The sequence below is a fragment of the Aedes albopictus genome, chromosome 2 (genome assembly GCF_035046485.1).
Source record: "Aedes albopictus strain Foshan chromosome 2, AalbF5, whole genome shotgun sequence".
Taxonomy (NCBI): Eukaryota; Metazoa; Arthropoda; class Insecta; order Diptera; family Culicidae; genus Aedes; species Aedes albopictus.
Genome location: NC_085137.1, coordinates 210,011,246 through 210,020,307, shown reverse-complemented (window position 1 = coordinate 210,020,307; position 9,062 = coordinate 210,011,246). Strand labels below are relative to the sequence as shown.

Sequence of the window (9,062 nt, the reverse complement as noted above, 5' to 3'; positions counted from 1 at the left end):
AAAACGTCCAAACGGGAACACCCTATTATCGCAACATAACCACACAGTCACGACGACACTCAGAGAACGGTGAGAGACCACCCGTACCCTCAAGATCTCACTAGTGAGAAGTTCTCATCATTGGCGAACTCTCTCCTCTCGCCACCAGATCCCTCACTGAGCTGGAAGACACTCATAAAACAACCCAATCAAACTCAACATATGGAGGACGGGACACGAAACTACCAAAAACCGCGCAGTGATGTGAAATACAATTAAACGATCAAATTGCTAGGAAAGAACATGTTGACACATTTATTCAGGGACGGATACGAAATATATTCACTTAACAACTAGGATAACATACATATTTATTGGCTACAACTCGAGTTGGAAATCATTCTGTGTGTTTGTGTTCGTTCTACTTCTACACTTCCTAGCTGGTGTGCGATTCCCTAGCTCCTCCTTCTCTATCTAACTGTGCTCAGTGCTCTCATTCGTGACGTCACATGGAATCGAAGCTCGACTGCGTCGATGTCTGCGCTCCGGGTGTTCGACTTTTTCTGCAGTGGTGGCAAGACGGCTCACGCACGCATTTTCACGGAACCGGAGGCTCCGAAGACGTTGTCGGAAGGAATTCCGATCTCCGAAAAAGATGTTGGTTGGCTTTAGCAGCACTTCTTCAGTCTTTGACTGGTACAAAAAAATCCTCCGCGGCGCCCTCAGCGGACGCCGCACTCCGCAAAAAAAAGAAATTGGTTGACTCACCGATCGGTACAGCTTACTACTTGGTAGTCGATGACCTGTAGGCCGGGTCGTTGCTCTCACCACCGCGCCGGTTTGGTTGATTGATGGCGGAGTTCGTTGATCGGCTCGTCTTCGCAATGGCGGTTGACTTACGCTTCACTGGGCTATTGACAGCGCCCGCTAGTCAATTGGCGAACTAGCTGGTGGAAGACCTCGTCCACCTGAAGGTCCCCAGGCCTTCTCGGACCGATATGGTAACGGATCCGTCCGCTTCCGGCCGTATGACGGATGCCGGGTATTTCTCGTCCGTCGGGGAAGAAGTGGTTGCGCTTGGATGCGAAGAACTGCGGATTGGAAAAACTGGCGGGGTATCGAACATGAGCACTGGCACCAGAGCACATTCACAGCACATATTCTTACCTCGCTTCTGAGCTAACTAAGAACTCCAAATCGCACACAATTTCTAACGCACACCGATTAGCCTACTGTAGAACGAAACAACTATTTAATCATCTAACTTTATTAAACATCACTTTAAAAAGACCTACTATTGGCACACGAAAACTAAATAACAAACGCGGACACTTCCAATTCCTTAAACGATCACGGACGAAATGATCGAGTCTTTGAAGCCTCAGATAAGGGAAAGTGTATCTCGGACGCACCCGGAAGTACGTCATTTCCCGAAACCCTTCGTGTACTTTCGTGACTACACAGCTACGTTGGATAACTTGAACGATAGCCGTGCTGCCTTCTCTTTCCCACCTTATCAAGAAAACAAATGGCCTCGACCCAAGGAAGCGTTTGCACCTCATTAAGTGCTCGTTTGCCTACTATAAGGAACTAAATACAATTCGAATTCATTAAAGGGAATTCTTTTATTCTTACAATCTATTTCAATTCAATTATTAACATGCTATATTTACAAAATTTATTTACAAAACTCCTGCCTGCTACAAGATAACAAAATATAATAATCAAGGTACAAGATATCTTGTTACATACTAATAATAATAAATAAATGCCTCATTTTTACGTTGATTACGTCTCTTGGCACTCAATGTTAAACTACATAATTCTATTCTGTTTTATTTTATGTGATTCGTTTAAAAATTTGGTTCTTTCACTTTTCAGGACGCGCGCTGTTGTAAAAAGTACAACACTACCAAAAATCCTCGCTCGTCGTATACAGCGTGAGCGCGGTCCAGTTTCGGTTGCTTGATGGCGCGTCCTAAAGGTTAATAACTTGATTGTCTAAACAGTTTTAGCCATGATTTACCCAAAATCCGAACAAAGTTCCGAGTCAAACTATGACGGGCTGCAGGCGTTTATTTGACAAGTGAAAAGCACATTGTTCATGAGCATATGCTTATCGATACATCAGCTTAATAAGATGCAGACAAATGTTTTGTTAAACTCTTTTGTTAAAGAATCAGGGCTTGTCGAATAAATTTCTTGTTAAACTTTTAAAAAGTGTTTTAACTTATCATGATACCGATGAGGATAGTCGAACATTGACTATTTTCTCAATTGAAAAATTGAAATTTAAACCGTTGCGTGTTGAGCAAAATTTTAGTTCAGCTATCATTACCATTATTAAGCGACAATTCAGCAAGCTTGCTTGTTTGCGACTTGCAATTGTTAGTTGGGTAGGATAAACTGGGGTAATACGCACCACCGATGCAAAACGCCCTCACGCTATTTCATTTTATAATTGAAGTTTCCTTCAGATGCAAGAAAATTAGACGTAATATTAAGGCGATCAAGCTGATCAAGAATGACTAGAATATTCGAATGAAAAGTGTGGAGAACGATAATTTTGCACATTTGGAAAGATTGTCTAATTTGAAACTTACCTTGACTTCCCAAGTAGCCATTAGAATGCCATATGGTTACTTGGGTTCCTTGGCCATAGAGTATATTCATTCGTGCCTGCCACATGATAAACACATACAAAATGGTCATTGGTAGAGGAAGCGCTCAGTTGATAACTGTGGAAGTGCTCATAGAATACAAAGCTGAGAAAACGTGATCCACGAGCTTGGCATCATTTAAAAAAATGCTCTATTAACTTTGTGTGATGCACGGTTTTCGAATCAGTCAGTAAACTGTGATCATTGATAGAATTTTACTTACTTTAGTTTTATTTTTTAAACTAGTGTAATTAACCCTCTTTGTGCATTAGGGTCATTTTTGACCCAAAACGTGCACTACGTCAGCGAACTGTCGGTAGCGATTGTATCAATTGGCTAAGAATAACACTATATACCGCCTGTTCCGGTGGTAAGAATCCTCCAACAGGTGACCTCTAATTCATGGTGTGATGCGGCTTTATGCTTACCGTGCCTAGGAATAAATAGCTAGGGGGTCTAATATAAACCTAACCGCTAACGGAGCCTGTGGAGTACCAGGGCGCAATCTACAGTATGTAGCCCTTACTGCGCTAACCGGAGCAATGGTGCAGTGGACCTTGTGTTTCTCCGAGACAATCAGCTGCTCTTCTTTAGTCTCACTTGAGGCTAAATAAGGGCGGGATTATGAAGATGTTGTTACACTAAGGTCTTTTTTTACACGGGTAGTTTTTCTGCTTTAACTTGATCAATTTTGGGCCAATTCACATGAAAATTTGTACACAGGTAGACACGGTTAGTACTACTATCTGAAAACCAGATAGGTAGGTTCAAAATTGACCGAGTTAAAGCAGAAAAACTACCCGTGTAAAAAAAGACCTTAGTGTAATTAGTTTAAATTTTCACCTATATGGTTTCGCATTATGCGATTTACACAGTGCATTCTGTGTATCCTCGCATTTGGCGTTTTCCAATCGATACCGATTTGGTTTTATTGTTGCTGTTCTTTGTTGTGCTGTTGTTGCGAAGAGTTTAATCTTACCTAGTTTGGGTTGTGGCTACGGTTAGGATAGCTCAGATCAATCTTTATCATAAAATAACAGCAACGACCAATCTTTGCAGACTTATGCAAAATGGTACATCCCAAGTGGCCTTGGTACAAGAACCTTACTTTCTCGTAAGGGAAATTTCTATCTAGGAAACCTTGTGATCCCGGTTTTTGTTACTTTCAGTAAACATGAAATGGCCAACTCGCGTGTCATGCCTCGAGGCTGTGTGCTTGTCAACAACGCAATAGTTGCTACACTCATCTCTGAACTAACCACCAGAGATGTATCTGTTGGAAACCTGTGAAACCAGCAACCAGCGAACTGTACTCTAGCACACGCTACCGAGTTCTGACTCAGCCATTCATGTAGGTAGAAAAATAGAGTGAATGATTGGATGAATGAACCCCTTAAGGGTGTGCCAAGGGGTGTGTACGCATAGGCGTGTGCAGATAATACAACAACATCTATTGTTATTTTCACGGAAAGGCGAAACCGTAATGGCGTTCGACATTTGCGTCTCTTTGATTCTGAAATCGATGTGACTGAACAGGTAAAGTACGTTGGATTCATTCTTGATTCCAAGCTTTCCTAGACATCTCACATTGAATTCAGACTCAAGAAAGCTTGTGTTCGGGCAATGCCGGCGTACTTTTGGTACAACTTGGGGTCTAAAACCCAAGTATATCAAATGGATCTACACAACTGTTGTTCGGCCAATATTGGGTTATGGATGTCTTGTGTGGTGGCAAAAGGGTGAAATGAGAACGGCCCAATCAAAATTAGGCCATCTCCAAAGGATGTGCTTAATGGCGATGTCTTCAGCGTTCTCTTCAACTCCTACGGCAGCGCTAGAAGTTCTCTTTGACGTCGCCCCACTACAAATTCATCTCAAACAAGAAGCACTTTCTTGCACTTAACGGTTACGGGTACTCGGTCTACTAGAGGAAACTCCTGCGAACCGCACATCAACACACACCTCGTTATTTTCACTTTTGGTGAATTGGAACAAAATTGTTCTTGCTCCAAGTGATCTTTCAATTGCTTGTAATTTTCCATATAGGACATTTTCCACGAAATGCCCTTCCCGGGAAGAGTGGACATCTGGTTATCTGGAAAGAAGTATTTCAGACGGCATCGTATGTTACACTGATGGCTCCCTTCTCGAAGGTCGAGCAGGTACTGGTGTTTATTCTCGTGAGCTAAGGCTGTATCAGTCTTACTCACTTGGTAGACACTGCACCGTTTTTCAGGCCGAAATCTTTGCGGAGTGCAATCAGCACTTCAGCAGCACGTAATGGGCAAAGTAATATACTTCTGTTCCGATAGCCAGGCTGCTATTAAAGCACTTGCTTCGGCCAACTCTAGGTCGAAGGTAGTTATCGCTTGTCGAACTCAAATCGAGGATCTGAATTCAGCAAACGCTGTTCATCTTGTATGAGTACCTGGCCATTCTTCCATCGCTGGAAATGAATTGGCTGATGAGTTAGCTCGCTCTGGAGCATCACATGACTTCATTGGCCCTGAGCCAGCTATTCCGGTATCCAAGTGTTGGGTAAAGCTTCAGATTGACACCTGGGCTGCCACTCAGCACAAACAATACTGGAATAGTTTGGAGTCATGTCGTCAAACAAAATTGTATTGTACTGAGCCATCTCCAAGGGTGGCAAAGTATCTTACAAATCTGTCAAAGCAGAATTGCAGCATTCTGGTCAAAGCATTGACTGGCCACTGCCGACTCAGCTATCACATGGCGAATATACAGCAAGCTGATTCATTTGCCTGTGATAGCTGTGAATCCGATTATGGAACTTCGTATCAATTAATATGTAACTGCCCAGTTTTTTCGCAACTGCGTTTCCGAGTATTCGGAAAACACTTATTAAGTGAAACTGACTTCAGAAACCTGAATCTTCAGGACGTTCTGCTGTTCTTGACCCGCTGTGGTAAAGAGCTATAGGCTTTCTGTACGCTTTATGCGTTATCACAGTGCCCTTCTCAGGGCGCTGTTTGAACCCATTGTGGTACGCTTATGCGTTATTACAGTGTCCTTTCAGGACGCTATGTGAACCCATTGTGGAACGCTTTTGCGAGTATGACGATCCTATTCTCTTACCTGTCCTTTCCCCTGTCCTATCCTTTTTCCTTCCCTTCTCCGTCAGATAAATGATGAATAGGCTCGTGTTCATGGCGATGGCACAAATTTCCCAAATAGAGGAGAACGTGCCTCTAGAGCCGACCTACTGATACCTGATACCTGATACCACTTGGTAGACACTGCACCGTTTTTCAGGCCGAAATCTTTGCTCTTATGTGCGGAGTGCAATCAGCACTTCAGCCGCACGTAATGGGCAAAGCAATATACTTCTGTTCAGATAGCCAGGCTGCTATTAAAGCACTTGCTTCGGCCAACTCCAGGTCGAAGATAGTTATCGCTTGTCGAACTCAAATCGAGGAGCTGAATTCAGCAAACGCTGTTCACCTTGTATGGGTACCTGGCCATTCTTCCATCGCTGTAAACGAATTGGCTGATGAGTTAGCTCGCACTGGAGCATAACATGACTTCATTGGCCCTGAGCCAGCTATTCCGATATCGAAATGTTGGGTAAAGCTTCAGATTCACACCTGGGCTGCCACTCAACACAGACAATACTAGAATAGTTTGGAGTCATGTCGTCAAACCAAATTGTATTGTACTGAGTCATCTCCTAGGGTGGCGAAGTTTCTTACAAATCTGTCAAAGCAGAATTGCAGCATTCTGGTCAAAGCATTGACTGGCCACTGCCGACTCAGCTATCACATGGCAAATATTCAGCAAGCTGATTCATTTGCATGTGATAGCTGTGAATACGATTATGGAACTACGTATCATTTGATATGTCACTGTCTAGTTTTTGCGCAATTGCGTTTCCGATTATTCGGTTAACACTTATTAAATGAAACTGACTTCAGAAACCTGAATCTTCAGAACATTCTGTTGTTCTTAACTCGCTGTGGTAAAGAGCTATAGGCTCTCTTTACGCTTTATGCGTTATCACAGTGCTCTTTTCAGGGCGCTGTTTGAACACATTGTGGTATGTTTATGCGTTAGTATCCTCTTCCAGGATTTTTTTTTTTCTATTTCCCTACCTGTCCTTATCTCCATCCTCATCCTTATTTCCTTCCTGTTCCCTCAGATAGATGATGAAATAGGCTATTATTATGGCGATGGCACAAATGTCCCAAATGGAGGATAACGTGCCTCTGGAGCCGGCCTTCTGATACCTGATACCTCCTTGTGCATTAGGGTCATTTTTTGCCCCAAAACGTGCACTACGTCAGCAAACTGTCCCCAACGTGATGCATTAGGAAGGTTAAATATTGCAGATGATCCCAATTTTTGTTTTTGCTTTCTTATATCATTCCAAAGACATGTCTCAAACTTGTGCATGATTTTCAGACTGGAATTGTGTCAAGAAAATTGGGATTTGTAGTTGTCACATTCACTGCTTAGGTCCACTTAATTCTGAGAAATTTGGAATAAAATGCCTCAGGTGCAATTTAAGCACATGAACCGTTTCCACGGGAGCTCCACGTATAAACATAAACACCCATAAAAATCAGTTCCATTTTTCCCCCGAAATTATAAATCCACTCACCATGTTTATCCTTGTCCGACGCAGGTAGCTGTAATCCGAGCGTGAAATGCGCGATAAATACATTGATAAATACGACGTGAAACACTTGATTAAATTTGAATGCGATGCCGTGTTTCATTTTTCCCATCGATGATGCCGCCGTTGATGCTCAGCGGGCTCTCGCTTGTGTGTGATAACTACCGGCTGCTGCTGCGATAACTGCACGACGACACCACAGCTCCTCTTTTTCCCCCTTGATCACACTGGGGAGAGCTTTTATTCTTTTTTTTCACACTCACTGGATTCTTCACTTCGGAGAATTCTTTCTTTTTTTGCTTCGGATGTTGAATCTTCTCTATTGGCTTCAACTTTTCGATTGGGTATTGGAATTTCCACACTTGAACACTTTTCCCCACTCGTAGAGCTACTCTGGCCCTATTGTTGGGCGCCACACTACCACCGCACTGGCTGACTGGTATTGTGCCAAAGGATCTCTTCTGCGCTCTGGTCGGGGGCCAAGGCTGCCCACCACAATGATTCTTCCAGACTGCTTCCCAAAGTCGTTGGGGGAATTGGGTGTTATTATTATTACTATTAGTATTATTATTATGGCTGGTTGTTGCTTGGTTCTATCGGTGTTCACTCGCTATATGGTGCGATGCTAAGCTGCCGTCGTCGTCTTCGTGAGGGAAGCTGGTTTGGGAAGTGATTGAACGCATCGATTCCGATACCGAAGACCACACGTGTGGGACTAGGGGATTCCTGCACCGCTGCGCTGGTTGGTGTCGAGAAGAATGTTTCGGTCGGTGTGCGAACAGGGCGAGATTTTCTCGCTTGTGGAAATCAGTGCTTCGGGAAAAGCTCGAAGAAGAAGTTGGGTGTGAAGAGCTTGAGGTTGAGGATTGGAAAGGGGGTACGTGTGTCAAAATGAGTGTGTTTGAAGTTTCCTTGATAAATGTTATGGAGCTCAATTACGTTGATTATGTTTTATTTTTATTTTTATTGTTTTGTGAATATTGATAAAAAGTGGATGTTTCGGGAGAGGATTTTCCGTTTCACTTGGCACAGCAGACAGATAAATTCTCGTTGTCACACACATGTTTGCGCATTGCTTTCAGGTGGCGGTGATTTATGGACTGCCAATCCGCTGGGGAGGGCCGCCTCCATGGAAGCCAACGTGGAGCTCTGGAATGGAAAAAAAAAGAGAAAGAAATAGAAAAAAGTGCCATTAGGGAACGGGCTTCGGTACCATCGGGGGTTATTATTTCGTTGAAATAGAATGCCGATAAATTTTAGCAATTGGATATCGTTGAACAGCAGTTGTGCTGGTGCTATATTGTCTGCTCTTTCATTATTCTGTCATTTTGATTGTTTATATAGTATTCATGATTACGGCCACATTATTTAGAAAAATAGTTATTTGCAGGGAAAATATTTCCTTTAATATCTATTTAAGCATTTTCGTACGCATAGATTTCTCAAAGATGTAATTTCTGACAAAGTACTCATTTTCAAACTTATTTCCTTTGTAGTTCATCTTCTTCCAAGTCTTCTTCTTCTTCTTTATGGCTCTACGTCCCCACTGGATCTTGGCCTGTCTTGCTACTTAGTACTTCTTTGAGCACTTCCGCAGTTATTATTTGAAGGGCTTTTCTTTGCCTGCCATTGCATGAATTTGTATATTATCAGGCAAGCACAATAAAACACTATGCCCAGGGAGTCAGGAAGATTTTCTCGACCGGAATGGGAATCGAACTCGCTGTCTCCGGATTGGCGATCTATAGCCGTTATTAAGACTAACTGGAGACCTATCTGTTTTCACC

The 9,062-nt window shown here is 42.9% G+C and overlaps 1 long non-coding RNA gene across 1 annotated transcript; it reads right to left on the bottom strand.

The window, feature by feature from the left end:
* Nucleotides 1-280: 280 nt before the first annotated feature.
* LOC134286975 (uncharacterized) lies at nt 281-1,685 on the bottom strand. Its single transcript, XR_009996939.1, has 2 exons — nt 1,147-1,685; nt 281-1,086 (listed from the first exon to the last, which is right to left on the bottom strand). It is a non-coding gene; the product is annotated as an uncharacterized LOC134286975 (long non-coding RNA).
* Nucleotides 1,686-9,062: the final 7,377 nt, after the last annotated feature.